Source organism: Corythoichthys intestinalis, chromosome 15 (assembly GCF_030265065.1).
Source record: "Corythoichthys intestinalis isolate RoL2023-P3 chromosome 15, ASM3026506v1, whole genome shotgun sequence".
In the NCBI taxonomy this organism is placed as follows: domain Eukaryota; kingdom Metazoa; phylum Chordata; class Actinopteri; order Syngnathiformes; family Syngnathidae; genus Corythoichthys; species Corythoichthys intestinalis.
This window is the reverse complement of record NC_080409.1, coordinates 3,535,957-3,554,158: the sequence shown is the minus strand read 5'-3', so window position 1 is coordinate 3,554,158 and position 18,202 is coordinate 3,535,957.

The following is an 18,202-nucleotide window of genomic DNA, read 5'->3' as shown; positions in this document are numbered from 1 at the left end:
ACCTCTCACACATAAGACTGAAAAATATCTCACATTCCTTGGTCAAACATTTGTATAAATGCACGTGAAAACATCCGTACAGACATGTACGACTTAAAAAGCTATCAGACGTTAGTCTCGGACATTATAATGTACAGTATGTGGCGCAAAACACTCAGGCGACTTGCAAGAATTTGGCCAAATTTCAAAATTGTCCTATATGCATGTGTGATGCGTCATTGGAAAGCTTAAAATCTCAATTTTCTGAGGGAAGAAATTTTTTTAACAGGAGGGTATTTTAATTAAAAAAAAAAATTTCTAAACAGCAAAACCCTAACTGGAGGCGAGAGCACGCGAGAGCAGTAAAAGACGCCACGATTTTAATGAGATATTATCGCGTACTTACCTTGTTTCGATCCAAAAACTCCATGTAGCATGTATTACTGAGTGTCAAGACACAGCTGTCAGATTTTTAGGGGATTTAATGGGTGAAAAATGGTGATGTTACAAGGGTTGCGATGCAGAAATCGCAGACACCAAGGACTGGTTGAGATTTTCTTTTCCATATAGTTACACTTTTAAACGTTATTTTAAAAATTTTCTTTGTTTGGATCGATTATTCATCATCTAACATATTGGGGAAAATGTGACAGTAATAAAAAAAATACAATTAAGCGATAGTCATGATGTAGATAGCCGTGACTTTTTACAGACTTTTTCATTGTGACGTAATTTGTTTAAAAGATTAAAATATGCGAGTGAATAATTTTTTTAAAGTCGTTTTTTTTTTTTTTTTTTTTTAAAGTAAATACTAGACATCAATTAATGATTCTAAGCTAAAAATGACAGACATTTTGAATAATAAATATAATTACTTACCTTCTTTTTATGGCTAGGTTGAAACAAAAGCGGTTGCACGACGTCTGTAAACGGGGTTTTCAGGGTAAAACGGACAAATTAAAAATAGTTCGGGGCTTAATGCACCATGAATTTGCTATGGCAGCATATAGACATATTGTTCTATCAAACAAAACAGTTGTTTTGGCTTAAAATACTGCAGTTTCTTTTAAAGAGGAGAGCAAGAGCAAAAACTGCTTTTTCAGTCTTGTCTGTGTTTTACACTTGATTTGATTCCGATCCTCTGTGGGGGAAAAAAAAAGTGTTTTGGATGATATCGGATCACATGATCAGGGACATCTGTAGTTACATGCAGGTTCATAAAACCTCAATAAATTACAGTATTTCTGAAGAAAGAATCCACCATCAAATTGTTGCTTTAGATGGTGTGGATCAATTCACCCCCCCCCCTCCCCAAAAAAAAAAAAAAAAAAAAAATCCCTTATTAATGCAAAAGCATACAATCAAAAGTACAAAATTGTTACATACAGTATAGACAGTCTACCTAATGGTTAATCAAACCATTTTGATCAGGGGTCGGGAACCTTTATGGCTGAGAGAGCCATGTGTGGTATTGTAGCAAGGAAAGTAACAAAGCAAGCAGGAGACGTGTATTGGCTTCAATTCCTCTTTACTCTTCTTTTTTTCACACAGCATTTTAGGATGCCCTTCATTATCCTATCCAAGTGCACCCCCTAGCGTTCACTTAATTTCACAACACAACATTTTCCCTTTCTCTGAAGCAATTACTTACATTTGTATCATACAACAAACTTTGTTCAAAGTAACATTTGAATTAGTACAATAACACATTTTTGCAACCTGTATTACACAGTGACATTTGAGATGGTTAATAACACTTGTGTACCCTCATTTTAAACATGTCTTTTTAACTTCTTATTTTACCTGTAGAACAGTGACAATAATGTATTATTAATTCCCTCTATCTTACAAAACCTGCCAACCATCTTGGTGTGTTTCTAGATCTCTGGCTGTGTCTAGGAACAGGATCAGGTACATTAGGGTTTTCAGGCAATGCAAGAGAATCAATTACGGCGCCATTATTTTCAGTGGCAACGTTTACAGCTTGTTTTGGAAAGTGTGCGAGTTTTGAAACATTCCACTTACGTCCATCACTCAAAAGATAGGTGTTCTGTCCTACTTTTCTCATTACGGTCAACGGTTCTGTAAACTTAGAAGATCCTTTGGATACATGTTCTGCTCTGCGGACACGAACAGTATCACTCACTTTAAATGAAGGTTGTTTTGCTCAGATTCTTTTGTCAGTGTATTCTTTCATTTTGTTTTGTTTTCTTTTCACCGTTTCTTTCACCTGTTCATGGATTCTGTTTTTGTTAACAGTTGGAAGAATGTTTAGTTTGGTACGCATTTTCCTGTTACGGAGTAACTCAAATGGAGTAGCACCAGTAGTCGCATGAAGAGTAGCTCTATAATCGTGTAAGAACTCTGTAACAGCCTCCTTCCATGGTCTACGGTTTCTTTCAATTGTCTGTATGCACTCCTTTAGCACTCTGTTAAATCTTTCAACAGTGCCATTTGCTTTAGGATAGTACACACTAGATCTCAGGTTTTTTTCTCTCTCTCTTTTAGAAAATTTGCAAATTTCATGGGATGTGAACTGAGCACCATTATCAGAGACAAGGAAATCCGGATTTCCTTCCCTACTGAACACAGTGGCTAAAAAGCGAATCACAACTTCTGTAGTAACAGTAGAGGAGAATGCAACCTCAGGCCATTTACTGTAATAATCTGTAAATGCAATGGCATAATGACAATCCCAATTAGCATTCTCAAATGGGCCAGTGATGTCAACACCCACTTTTTCCCATGGTGTATTGGGAAATTCAACAGGTGTAAGTGGTGCATGAGCAGTAATAGCAACTTTATCACTGAATTGACAATTAATGCAAGATGAAATGACAGAATGAACTAGGTCGTCTAGTTGTGGCCACCAGTAAAGCTGACGTAACCTCTGTTTAGTACGGACAATGCCTTGATGTCCCTCATGTGCTAAATCAACTACTCTAGCCCTGAGCGAAATTGGAACAATTAGGCGGTCAGTGCCTCTCAAGACAAATGAATCATGCACCTATAGTTCATCCCGCAACTGAAGATAAGGTGCAACATACTGTGGCAGGCCTTTTTTTTGTTTTAGGCCAACCTTCTCGAATCTGCCGCCGTAATAATATAAACTCAGGACAATTTTCAGATGAAGCAGTGAATTCTGTAAGGGAAATAGCACACAGTGATTCTCTGAATATAGCAGCAGTCATGTCTGGTTCATCAGTGTCCTCATTTGTATCAGCCAGTGGCAACCTAGAAAGGCAATCTGCAGTCACATTCACATAGCCAGGGCGATATGTAACATCATAAGTGAAGCAGAGCAGGCATGCTGACCACCTAGCGATTCTCAGTAGTGAGTAGTGTCGTAAGCGCCTGATGGTCCGTGCGCAACACAAAACGACGTCCCCAGAGGTAAGTTCTCCATTTTTTCACAGCCCACACGCAGGCAAGAGCTTCACGTTCCACAGTAGAGTATTTCCGTTCAGCCGCGGAGAGAGTCCTGGAGGCAAAAGCTACAACTCTCTCAGTCTGATCAACGTGCATTTGTGTCAGTACTGCTCCCAGTCCGTAATCAGAAGCATCAGTAGTGACATAAGTAGGCAACTTAGGGTCATAAAGAGCCAAAGCAGGGCTATTCATGATCAGGCTTTTAAGTGCAGCAAAACTAGTGTCTGCTTGACTTGACCATCTGAAGTTTACATCACTAGAGTCTCTGAGCACTGCACGTGGTTCAGCAACCGTAGCAAAATCCGGAATGAACTTGCTAGACCAAGATGCAAAACCCAAGAAAGATCTCAGCGAAGATGTATCACGTGGGGCTGGAGCATTGATGACAGCTGTAATTCTATCCTGGTCCGGGTGAAGTCCATCTTTGAAAATGCTGTGTCCCAAGTAGTTCAGAGATTGTTGGTTGAACTTACATTTCTGCATGTTCAGCTTGAGGCCGGCATTGGTCAACGTGTTTAGTACTTGGGGTAAGTTATCATTACGTTCCTTTGGTGTTTTCCCATAGCAGATGATGTCATCAAGGTACGCCTGTACACCAGACAAACCCGAAAGCAGGATTGACATCATTTTCTGAAACGCTGATGGAGCAGAAGCCAAACCAAATGGCACTCTACAAAAACGGAACAGTCCATCATGTGTGATAAATGCAGTTAATATCACGACTTTCAGGATGGAGTGGCATTTGGTAGTAGGCAGATGCCAGGTCAATTGTGGAGAAAACAGTTGACCCTCTGAGATTTGAGAATAGTTCATCCATACGAGGTAAGGGATGACAATCCGCAACGATTGCTTTATTTGGTTCTCTCAAATTCAAACACATGCGTGGCTTGCGACCATCTCTCCTCTGTGTCACAACTATGGGAGAGACCCAAGGAGAAGCATCAATGCGTTCTATGATCCACTTCTGTTGAAGATCATTTAGCTCCTCTGTAACTGCCTGTCTCACTGTCAGTGGGAGTCTTCTGAGTTTTTGTTGGATTGGAACAGCATTGGGTAGTATTTGCACTTTATGAACAAAATTCTTAGCACATCCAATTTCCTGCACTAGAACTTCTGAAGCATTATTAGGTTCAGCATTTAGCATAGTAGGCTCACATTGCATAGTAACAGTGGCAGGAGTAGGCACTTGAACTTGAGAAAGACCTGTTGTTAAAATTTTCCTCCCTTCAAGTTTCATTTGTAAAGCTTCAAATAAGTCCAAGCCAAGGAGAGCAGCTCCTGACTCAACTACAACTAATGTGCCAACAGTAGAGTGACCATCATGTGTAACAGTGGCTTTCAAGCAGCCTTTTACAGCGATTTTCTCTTTTGCATATGTAACAATAGCAAATGTAGGTTCAGTTAAGACACATTTTGGAAAAAGAGTGCGGCAAATACTCTCGGAAACAATAAAACAGAAGATCCTGTGTCCACAATCAGTTCAATGTCCTTACATTGTCCATCAACAGTTACTTGTATTGTGCATAGGATCTTATCCTGTGCAGCATTGTTCATGTAAAGAACTGTGGGCTCATTGATCACAACTTCACATACCTCTTTTTGACTTGAACGACACACACGTGAAAAATGTCCCACTTGTTGCAGGTAACTTTCGCAGCTGGACAAGCAGGGTTATTAGCCAGGTGAGCAGTAGAGCCACATTGATAACAAAAGCGGTTGTTACCAGCAGGTTGAATCTTGGCAGGACCAGAAATCGTTGGTTTCTTGTTATCCCAGCAACGACTTGACTTGGGCTGTTTTTGAAGCGCTCTCACCGGAGCAGCAACAGCAGCCGCCATAGCATTAGCATCCGAAAGGACGTTAGCATCTCTCAATCCACTCAATCTGCAGCGCTAATGTAGTAGCCTTGTCTAGGGTTAACTTGCCTCGAGTAAGAGTCTGTCTCATATGCACGTATTAGCAACCCGTTCGTCCGTTTGCCACTTTGAGATAAAGAAATGAGGGACGCCCCCCCACGCGCCCTAAGCCTTACGGGCGAAAAAAAAAAAAAAAGGGGGCATCCCAAAACTCTGAAAATGCATAGAAATGTATCTATTTTTAGATGAGAAAACTTTATTGTGCACTATATGGGCATGGCAGTTTCCTTGCAGCAGACTGTTTTTTTTTCTTCTTTTTCTGCAGGTTAGTGAAAACGAAGTTAAGAATATCGTAATTAACATTTGTGTAGTTGGCACTGAATCCTGTCACGTGACCCATTGACAAGCCAAATTTCTTAAGGGAATGTTCCAGGAAAGCTAACTTCCAGCAGGTGACTCGTCTGCATTCTCTATGAAGTCCAGCATTTTGTTGGTGACCCCAGACTCTGGACTGAAGTACTGGACAGCAAGGGGAAACATCTTCCTGCTCAATTTATTCGAGGCATCAGTCTGTATGGAGAATGGGATGGATGATGATAAGATCTTGAGCACACCACCCACTGCCTTTGGACCCAGGACTTGTTTCAACAGTGCCTCTTGCTTTGTTCTCCCCAAAGTCATTTTCTTCACCATAATGGAATCAGATAAAATCATCTGATTGAGCATGTGTCCACAGTCAGCGCTATTTTAGCTCTGGCCACGTTTTAATGTGTGCTATGCCTGTGTCACCTCAGCTGCAGTAATTTAGATGGTAGGAGTGAGATGATGTCAAATTATTGCTTTAATTTTGGTATCACTATTAATCAATCAATGGATATTTTATATTGACAGTAGGAATATTTATTCAGTATTTATTTGCTGTTAATCTATTAGGAATAATTCCAAATGAGGATCATTAGTTAGCATAACAAAGTAAGATGTTCTTTATAAGTACATAAATTAATTCCATATTGATTGATAAGAAATGCATGTTTAAAAAAAAAAAAAAACATTCCTGAAAATAATCAACCATAGTAGCAACTGAAATAGCCTAGCTATGCTCCCATCAATGCAAGATGTATGAAGGTAAATATAAATATAGCCTATATGTTATCCATATACAAGAGCTTAATAACATACCAAATCAAGCTCAGGGGATGTTTCAGGTACAAAGAATTGTGACGAAGGCTCTTCTGGGATCTTATATTCCGTTTGTGTAGGTCCGTTGCAGCATGCTGTTTTACACCTCCGTGAGACAGTGCAAAAACTTTCCTGCCTGCCTTGCAGTTCGCTTTATAATCATCATCAGTGTATATCGAGCCACGGGTTACCCGAGTCTTCCCACTCCAGTCTATTTTTTGGAGACGTTTCCTCTTTTGAGGATGAGGTGGGGTGTTCTTAGCGTCTGGTGTTGAAGACATCTTTGTTTTCAAAACGCGCGGGGCGGTACACTGAGCAGAGCAAGCGATGTAACTAGGCAACGAACCCGGAAGTGGAGCGCAGTGCAGGGCAGACAGCAGCGGGCAGGGAGATAACTATCTTGCTGTCTTTAATATCTCCTGCCATTTTTGTTCATTATTGTTGGCTCAGTGTTCACTCATGAGCGCAGGTGTGTGTTTGTCTGTGCCAGACGTGCATCGGCTGGGCGCGCCGCCGGAGCCGCGGGTCGCGCGGGGTCGCCCCATGGGACGAATATGAAATACGGGATAAACTGCGTTCCGTATTGAACCAATACGGAACACAACTTTTAATACCCAATTACGGAACGATTCCGTATTTTAAGGGACGGGTGGCAAGCCTACACGTCGCGAAGCTAGGAATTCTTTTACCGTCTCATCTGGTCTCTGGCCTCTTTGACGTAACTTGTGCCACTCAGCAACGATGTTCACTTTGGGCACGAAATGGTTCCTCAGTGCCGAAATAGCAGAAGCATATGTAGTCCCAGTTTCAGACAGTGTGTAGAAAACTCTTTGGCCCTCCGTTCCCAAAGCATGAAGGAGTACCGCGCGCTTTCTCTCGTCAGGCCAGGCATCTCCCATAGCTCCTATCACCAAAATGTAGTTTTCAAACATTTTCATCCATGTTGAAAATGGAATAGTTGGTTCCCCAGGGCAGGGCATGAATTGAGCAGGCAAAGGCACTGAAATCGACATCCTCGTCGCCAAAAATGTGGTATTGTAGCAAAGAAAGTAACAAAGCAAGCAGGAGACGTGTATTGGCTTGAATTCCTCATTACTCTTCTTTTTTTTTTCACACAGCATTTTAGGATGCCCTTCATTATCCTATCCAAGTGCACCCCCTAGCGTTCACTTAATTTCACAAGGCAACACCATGAACACCACATTTTTTAAATATGTAATTCTGTGAGAGCCATACTACAAACTAAAAGTAAAAATACAAGTAATGTACGCATTTTGTGTAATTTCAACACTTCTTGAGTACAATAAGTCTCTGAATTCATTTAAATAACATAGTTATGCTGTTGCTAATCAATGCTGAGCATTTCATAACACTAATGCGACTTCTGGTGCTGCATGGTTTCTCTGATTGCTATGTAGTCTGGTTGATGCTTGGCTTAAGCTTCATGCAGGCGCTGAGAAGCTTACAGACCCAATTCACCTACGTCACACAATAACGTGATCGCTTTATTGTGTCCGTCATTGTTTGTCCGTATTGTCAATGATCATAGTTTCTAAAGGTGGATTCACTTGCAAATTATGGAAGCCCCGGTGCTTTCAGATGCTGTAAACTTATTGGATGAGTTGCATAAAAAAACGTTATTTGGAAAAGCTTCGGTCAATCCAGTCGCCAGATCCATATTTGATGCCCAAATCGATGTCTTCGCCGTCTCTGCCTGACATCTCCTACTGGATATCTACAACTATCTTGTCCATACGAAGTCAGCTTATTCTCACGAAATTTTGAAAAACTTTAAGATCTTGGAGGCTTATAAATACTTCATTGCTGGTTGGTTAAAACAGATCCTTGTCCACGAGAATTCGACAGGAATCTTGTGCTCGGGAAGGTGAGTTACGAAATTTTCAATTCAAAATCTTTTATTCTCACTAACATCTCAGTACGTGGATTGCCATGTCCAAAAATAAATGATTGATATACGCCGCTGAATGTGACGTCGTGTGTTCGATCGTATTCCCTAAATGTACTATGTAGTGTATGTAGTATGTGGCCATATGCTGTGTATATGTGAAGATCTTAACTGATGATCAGTAGACGAGGCCAGCTTCTTTCACTTGGTCCCAGCTAAATATTATTCAAAAACTAATGATGGTGCAAGAATGGGAAGAAATAAACATCTTGAATTTGAAACTGAAACTGTACGTTGTCGGCGATTAGCCTCGAAATGATTTTAATTGTGGTTATTTGTCAGCCCAAAACTCTCTAAATATATATTAAATGCATCTTACCAGATATAAAATGACTATTACATAGTCTGTGGTGATCGTTTGGTGCCCAGTTTTGTCGTCTAATTGCAGCAGTCCATCTCGCTCTCCTCTTCGGGTCTCTCGGTATACGATAGAACTTCAAGTCTCTCCATTTATCTTCCCTGTTACTGCAACAAACCGCCACACATGCCTTCACCATTTTGATTAAACAATGTTAACGATTGTCAGGAAGGATTTTGGGTTCGTTTACTAGGCGGTGATTCCTTAGACAGGCAGAAAAACACACAGTAATAGGAGGAATGTACGTAGTGGTAACATGTAAACACGATCAGCTGACGGACAATATGGCGGCACAAGTCAGGGGGCGATCTTGTGACGTCACGTGAATGAGGTCTATAGCGCACATAGGACGCTATTTTTGACAGCAAATTACGGCAACCCCACCTGAACAGGGTCTCTGCCTCATCTGCGTTGCCTATGCGATTAGTAGATAGATAAATAAATAGATAGATAGACATAACGACATGTATGTTTACCACTTTCCTACGAAAATGACTGAAAACCAGCTTTCTAGTTGCCGGTTGTATTATATGGACTACGTGTCCCATGATCACCCTGGGCTCACGCAGCCAATGGCATGGGACTTGGGGGGATCTAACGGAACACATCTAGGTTGCTATTTGATGTTATCTAGTGCGAAGTGCGGGAGTGTTGTCGGAGCATTTAAAAGTTAATATGCGCCATAAAAGTCATTACTGCACAACACCAGTGTATGACCGGTGACCGTCACCATTTCGTGGTATGCGCAAAGGAGTATAACAACTTTTTTTTTTTTTTTTAAATAATTAATTATTTGTCTGCAAGCCAGATGCAGCCGTCAAAAGAGCCATTCCTGCCTCGCGAGCCATAGGTTCCCGACCCCTGATTTAGATTAACATGACTACTGCCCATCAAAAAAGTTGTTTTTTTCATTTCCAGCATTTGATGAATTGTAGCAAAGATTCAATTCTGTTAAGCTATTAATCAACTCAATATGTAAAGGTAACAGTAGTTTAATTTTCCATAATGTATTTTATTTCATTGCTCAAGCAGAAAATGTATGTTGTATGTATTTTTAATCATTTCTCAAAAGCAAGCCAATACCAACTTTAAGGTCCCCAATAAAATTTAATACCTGTGTGGGACCCACCTACCACCCTATTACTGTGCCTGCCAGATCCCCAACTGGCAGCCATTGCCCACTGCATTAAAATATGAGAGCCAGGCTTGGGGCAGTGGGAGCCCCGCATGGAGATCCTACCCAGCCGCCCCTCCCAACGCCCCTCGCCGGTATCTTAGCTGTCTGGAGTTAGCAATTGGTTTCGAATGAAGTCAACAAGGACCAACAATGCACATTTAAAAATACCAATTAGAAGTTTTTATTATTATTATTATTTTTTTTTTGCTTCGTCCTAATTTTTTTTATTTGCTTCAATGTAAAGAAATGTTTTTTGCTTCTTTTTTTTTCTTTGACAAAAAAAAATCTTCCGTGTCCCTTTCAGGGCACTTTTTTTTTTTTTTCATGTTTTTTTTTTCTCCCATGTCCCCTTAGGGGCTCCATACCTCACAACTTTTATAAACAACAAATTCAGAATTTTTTAAATTCAGAATTGTTTAAATTACATTTAATCTTCAGGTTAGCGGGTATTTAATTAGTCAGTGGAGTTGATTTTACAAGTTCCGTTCAGTTTGTCAGTTATTTGTTAGTTACAGGGCTCCGAAGTGGCTAAACTAGCGTGAGTCAATGGTGCCTGCTTAGCATGCCAAAAAAATGACTTTAAATAGTCAAATAAAATCAGTTGAAGATCATTGTTCAAAATACCCATGCGGCTAAAACAATGTCACACCAATCTGCTGTAATTCATTTCATTCTGCAGGATTATTGTTTTTTTAGATGTGTAATGTGACCGCAGTAGAGAGGAGTGCTTCAGCCACTCATGCTCAGTCTGCTGGGGAGTCCCTTTCGTTGCCACATTTCCAAAAAAAAAAAAAAAAATTGATACGAAATCACTCCGCATTGCTTACCTAGACAGCCTGTTCCCTGCAGAGCTGCCGGATTACAAATGTTGCTGTTCATACTACAATTATTGACATGCAATGATAGGTTTTAATGAATTTATCTTAAAAACATAGCCAATACTACCGACTGTATGGGTCATCGGTCATGCATGCATTCTCATGCATGAATCCATATGTTGTTTTTTATTGGCAGGCACCATTGACTCGCTCTAGTTTAGCCACTCTGGAGCCCTGAAACTAACAAATAACTAACAAACTGCAAAGAATTTTGAAAATCAGCTCCACCGACTAATTAAACCACCACTAACTCGTAGATTAAAGTGCATATAACAGCAAAAAGCATGTTTATTTCATATTTCAGACAGTATTTTATACTCCTGAATGAAATGAACCGCTTGGATGTGTGTAGAAGCGATTGATATATTTATTCAACTTTTTGAATCCCGCGCCATGAAAATGAGCGACTTCCTGGATTGATGAGGTTTGCGAATGTGACGTCAACGGAATAATCATCTTCAGTATACAGCCAATACTACAGTATGCAGAACGACTGCGGAGTGATCTGATTTCGCAGATTATTTTGTTTATTTTTTGCATCACGCCAGCCCAATGTGCCAGGGAGAGGCGTTTGAGCCTTTTAGAGTTTCAAAAAGTTCCCTTTCAATGGAAAATGCCATTGTGAGGTGAGTAAGCTACGTGTTTTATATCATGTCAAAGACTGGGATCATGGCACACGTTTTAATGTCCACCAAGAAGGCCACACTGCCGACGACCGGCAGTTTGTCGCATACCATGGTCGCCGGCCGATAAAGCAGTGCCCGCCGAGAATGCGCTTACTGTGGCATTGCGACGTGCAGACCCCCGCTTTGAAGTCGGCCAGTTAGGTTGGCCGATCCAGTTTTCTTTGCATGCCCGCCGAGAATGTGCTTTCCTCGGCTTGGCAACGAGCACACCCCCGCTATGACGTCAGCTGGTTTGACTGGCCGATCCAGCCCGCTGTGTCCATTTTTGCGTGCCCGCCGAGAATGTGCTTTCCTCAGCTTGGCTACAAGCAGCTCCCCGCTTTGACGTCGGCCGGTTTGTTCACAGAGAATGCCAGCGCGCCATTGTTTACGCAGTTTCCTCCGTCTCCGAAGCGGGGGCAGGGAAATGACAAAAGCCGGACGAACTCCGGTGGCATAAAATACCGGTCGGAAGGTTTGCCCATTATGCAGTAATTTTGCTCTGTCGTACTGAATAAATGCATTTGTAATATTTCATATTCCGTTTAGCACAAGACTGACCATACCAATTATTTAGCTATTTGGGAAACATACTTAAATAAAAAGAATATCCTGTAAAAAATATTGGAGTAGAGAGACTGAAACAATGGAATTTTGCGGCTCTCTTCGTCACATTTTCCTCGTCATGAATAATTCCCCCTCAATGGGCTGAAGTCTAAATCAGATGAAACCATTCTCCTGCCGACGTCATCCTCCTGTTTGGGACGCTAGAGCCGTGTAATGGTAGGCGTAGCTAAACGGCAGATTAGAAGACTAATTTCTTGTCATCTTCGCTTTGCCAAATTGTTGTATATAGTCGAATCGTCTCAAAATACGATTCTAATTCACATAATAATGCTATTTAAGATTTTTTATTTCATGCTGTCACACGCACTTTATGCTTTATGTCAAAACATCTGAACTTCCCCTTTAAATTAATTTATAGGAACATGCAATGACATTTTTCTATTTTTTTTTAACCTCCCCATCAGAGCAAATAAAATAAAATAAGCCTTTTCACTCTTTGCATTGCACTTTTTTATTGCATTAATTTAACACGCTGATTTTTTTTTTCTTTTCTTGTTCCCCAGCAACGTGCATTTTAACCAATCAGAGTAAACTATCCATGCTGATCACATGTCAGTATGTCAGCCAATTGAACGGACAACTAGGATTGATCAGGGTGGCTCGCTGCGTGCACATCGACGTGAGTCGACGGTCTCATCGGACTCAAATACACAGGCTGAGACAACTCTGTAGAACTGCGCGAAATAAATGAATAATAAATATACAGTTGATGGAAACTGGTGTATCTACACAAGCACTTTATTAGGCTTGTTGTTAACTCTCGTGGATGTAAATCTGACTTTAGTAAATTATTTTCTTTTTGGAAATGTGTGTGTGTGTGGAGGGGGGGTGCGTGTATGTGTGTGTGTGTGTGTGTATGTGTGTGTGTGGTAGCCTGGCAGTTTTTTTGTTTGTTTTTTTTAAATGGAGGTTTGACAGTTGCCATCATATTTTTGGGATGAAAGCACAGTTCCGCCCCCGAATCTAATATTGAAACGGCGTTACGGACCGTTCCGGGCCACTTTCACCCTGGTTACCACCCACCACTGGAAAGCTCCTAAAAGAAGAGAAGAAGACTATGGACTCGTTCATTGGTGAAAGGTGGATGTCCTTTTCACCCTTCAAACTCAACTTGCGGTAAAACCAATTCGCCAAACATCGTTTGCTAACTGCTTGTAGCTGCCGTCATGTTGTATAAATATGAGGAGGAAATAATACGTTTTTGGAATTGTAGATGCTACACCAGCAACACAAAAAGAAATGTCTTGAAATAGCCAATGAACCACATCTTTTCTTTGTCTTCACTTCTTCTGTCGTAAATATGTAATCACACAACAACAATTAAGTTCACGCATGAAGATCAACAAGATCTTCGAATATCTGGGTTTTATTAAACACTTCTTACTTTCTTTTCATTATTCCATCCAACAATGATAGGAATCATTTCCGAGATCTTTTAAATATGGATGTTAAAGAATTCAGCTGTCAGCTCTGGGTGGTGGAGCCATTAATTCGTCAGGACACAAAAATGAGAAAGCCTATCAGTGCAAAACAAAAACTGTCAGTCACACTACGATTCCTTGCTAGCCATAAATCAATCATCTCAGAATGTGACAATGTTAAAAATGAAAAGAATTAAGTGTTTCTAAATCAATATTTTTATTTTTTAAATTTTTTAAATTTTTTACCTGTCCTGTTCAGCTGCTTAAACACAGAGAATAGGAATCTGAGCGTCTTTATGGTCTGAATAGTTTTAATGTATCACACGAAAGTTTGCTATAATCCCATTGCGGTTTCTTTGATATGTTTTATTTATTAGGAGAATATGGTAATTTATGTACGTAACTTTGGTTGTGATAGGCATATGAACTGATACTTCTACAAAGCACCATCGGGAGATATGCTGTGTTCAAGTGTATCGGGTGATCTGAGGTGGAAAATCATTCTGATGTGTTGTAAAGTCATAATGTGGGATAAAAACAATGTTGCTAACTTGCTACAAAGAAGAGTAGCCTATTTTAATGCTCCAACGATACATCACAAATTGAGTGACTTGCGCTTTTTATAGATACAATGTCATAGAGAATAATTTTATCGATTACTCCAACAACACATGAATGCAGCATCAATATTATGGTGTGTGTACCAAACTGCCAATCGTACAGTCGACAGGCGAAATTATGTATTCCCATCTGCTTTGCAGGTTAGTGCCAGATAAACTGCCCATCCTTGTTGTCCGTTTTTCCCCGTGTTGATGTTTGTTATTCCCCTGCCTATTTATGTGAATTATAAATTTAAAGGGGATGTAGCGGCAAAGGGGGTGTGAGACATCAATAGAACCGTTATGTGCCAAGATAACAAATATTGATAAAGTTATCAAAAAAATCAATCACATTAATGAGCAATTATCGAAAATAGATCGAAAATGACGAACATTCCCGAAAGTGTTCCGGAAACAGCCGAATGGGGCGGCGACGTCACGACAAGTGAATGAAAGTCGAGGCGGAGCCAGGTGCCATTGTTTTTTAACGACGACAGAGTAGCGTTGGGGTTTGTTTGGCGAAAACATCACAAAAATGGTTCAAAACTGCTGTGCTATGTGGTGTACAAATAGCTATTTATCGAAATATAGTGTCCATGAGTTCCCGAACGCGAAAAAAAGAGCTGGACAACGCAGACAATGGGTAACCTTCGTCCGTGCTAAGAGGGCTAATTTTGCAGACCCAGCCTCCTGCACGGTTTTGTGTGGTGCGCATTTTACCCCTGAAAGCTTCTCGAATTATGGACAAGTGAACTTAGGTTTTGCTAAAAACTTGCTGCTCAAAGCAGATGCGGTGCCCACCATACACGCACAGCCACCTAAATGTCCCAAGACACCAAGAAAGAGGACGAAGACTGCCACTGATGATACCACCTCACCATCCCATGGAAAGCAAAGGAGAGTAGTTGCTAAGCTGGAAATGGCCAGAGTGAGTACTCTTCTATTATAAAAAACATATCACGCATTGGACACATGAATAAATTATAAATAAAAGCAATTATAATATTTTACAGCATTGCAGGGCAGTACACCACTAATAATTATATTTATTGGCTGTTGTGATTGATAATTTGATGGAAAATGAATGAATGAATGAATATGTAATCTGCCCATGACATATGAAGATTTCAATTATGTTAGTGAGTGCATAGACCCAGGGCGTCACGAAAACTAGGCAATTGCAAGCAGGGGGCCCATAGGGCCAACAGATTTAGCACACGCAGCTTTACTGCACTGTCTGGTCTTTGCCTTTTTGGCAAAGCCAGATAATGTTATTCCTCAACTTTATTATTATTATTTATTATCTAGTCTTTGCCAATTTTAGCAAAGCCAGATACTGTTATTCCTCAACTTTATTATTATTTAATCATCTTATTCTCCGTGTTTTTTCGGCGCGCCGCGCAGCCCGAACCATTACACCGATCGGCACCGTTCAGGTATCGACACGTCCGGAATTTTCGTGTGACTGTGGCTTTGTGTCAAACGGCCCCGAAAAATTTTCCGTTTCGCCCGTAAACGGCAATTTTCCGATTTTTAAAAATGTTTTCACATGCACACGCTTGAAGTGCCCCATGTTGCTTGTTGCCTGGGGCCCCCGGGGACCCTTGCTACGCCTCTGCATAGACCTAATGCGGTTTGAGAAAATGTCTTTTTTTCGTGCCGTTTAACAGAAACAACACTATCAGATTTTTTTCTACATTTGATGAACAATCACTGAATTGTCTAAAATACTATTCCTCCGTGAACCGTTTTGGCTGTTTTCTCTATCATTCACCTCATACAATACTCGTCAAATTGTCAGACCCTGTACAGATCTCATCCAACACACGAAAAATATTTTTTTTTTTTTCTGATTTGTAAGAATGTATATCAGTACATGTATTTAAATCAAAATGTGTGTTTAACTGTCAATATGTCAACAGATTACTGTTAAAAAGTCATTTTAAAATCTTTAAATTAGGTTGAAAGTGTATTGCCCATGCACGTTTTGTGTTATTTTAACTGTACAAGCAAGATCTAAACCACAAATTCATCATGTTTTTGAGTTGCTGCATGATTCCACTGAATGCATCAATGACACAGAAACCAATGACTAGGATGAGCCTCAAGTTGAAGAGTCAAACGCTGTGTCTTCAGCTTGTCAGACAGACAGAATTTCTGTTAGGTCTAAAGGCACACAGGTCACGTTCGGAAAATCAAGCAAACATTCAATCGGGACCAACACCACCAAAGTGAAGAAGAATTTTGGTACACAAACAGAACCTGGTTGTTTTCATATCAGCACTCCCAGAAAGATGCCAGTCATGAGTCCCATCAAATTGTCGCCAATCCCTTATACTGTTAAAGAGCACTCAAAAGACCTGGAATACTATCCGTCTGAGATCTCAATTAGTGAGGATGAAAGAGAACTGGAAACACAGCAACAGGACATGCCTGATGAACTGGATGAGCACAAAACAATGGATCCTGCCTCCGAACTGAAGTTCATTGTTTTCCACAGTCATCTTCTTCAGCTTTTTGAGGTTTGTCCCATCTGTTGTGGGCAAAGTCGTGGTCATATTGTTGACTGCAAGCTTGGTACGCTGGTTCGAATACACCACAAGTGCCAAGAGTGTAGCTTCAAGCGTACATGGGACAGTCAACCCATGAAGAATCATATGCCTCTAGGCAACTTGATGCTCTCTGCATCTGTTCTCCTTAGTGGTGGACAGATCAGTCAGGTGTTGAGAATGCTCAATATCCTTGGAGTTCAAACATACAGCAGAAGCACCTACCAAAGGCATCAAAATAACTATGTAATTCCTGCAGTGATTAGTGCATGGAAGGAGGAGCAGGCCACTGTTGTTGAGGAAGTCCGTGAGATTGAGGGAGGCATCCATATTGCTGGTGACTGCCGCAACGATAGCCCGGGATACTCTGCGAAGTATGGCACGTATACAATTTTGGAGCAAAGCACCAAGAAAATTGTCGACCTACAACTTATTCAAAGCAATGAGACAGGTAGTTGCAATGCTTGTGAACTGCTTGGATTTAAACGTGCCATGTCTTTCATAACAGAGTCCGAGGGATTGACCGTAAAAAGCATTGTCACGGATAGGCACAAGTCTATTGCTGCTTTTATCAGTGATGACATCAGGGTTAACAACCCAAAGTGCAAAGATATGGAGCACTACAACGACACCTGGCACACGGCTAAAGGTCTACGGAAGAAGCTGGAAAAAGTAAAACATGAAGAGGTCAGGATGTGGACTAGATCCATCATAAACCACATGTACTATGTTGCTGCAAAAGCTCCACAGGAAAACAGGAAAGAGCACCTTCGAGCATTGTGGTTGGCTCTTGACAACCATGTGAATGATATTCATGAGCATGAGTCAGAGCTTTTCCCATACTGTGACCATGATGACCTGTTGTATGACCGCGACAAGGCGTGGCTTCTGCCAGGAAGCGTCGCCAGCACACTCTTATCAGACATAATTACATCAAAAAACGTGGTCACAGATGTACAGAACCTCTCGCCAAAATTTCAGACATCATCGTTGGAAGCTTTCCACAGTTTGGTCATCTGTTTTGCACCAAAGCACACCCACTTTGGATGGCTTAGTCCGATGGCCAGAACATACTTGGCAGCTATGCACCACAACGAAAACGTATCGAGACTCCAGGCTGTAACGGTGGATGGGCTGCCCCAATACCAGGTGATTTTTCTAAAGTTTAAGAGTGGACATCACACTGTGAAACCTGTGAAAACGGCACCTACACACAAGTATGCTTACAAGTTGATGAACAGTATTATTCAGTCTTTTTCCAATAATCCTGATACACTGCGCAACTCCATCTGTGAAGTTAGAGAAGACCAGCCTCTGCCAATGAGTTCACAGTTTGAACATCCAGATAAAAAACAACCAATCACTCAACTCAAAACTTGTTACATGACATCATAATAAAAAAAAATGTTTTTGTTCATGTATTTGCCATATACATAACCTTGAAAACATTCAGTTAAGCATGATTTATGGAAATATATTCCAGTATTAAATGTGTTCTATGAGAAATCGTAAGTGATTA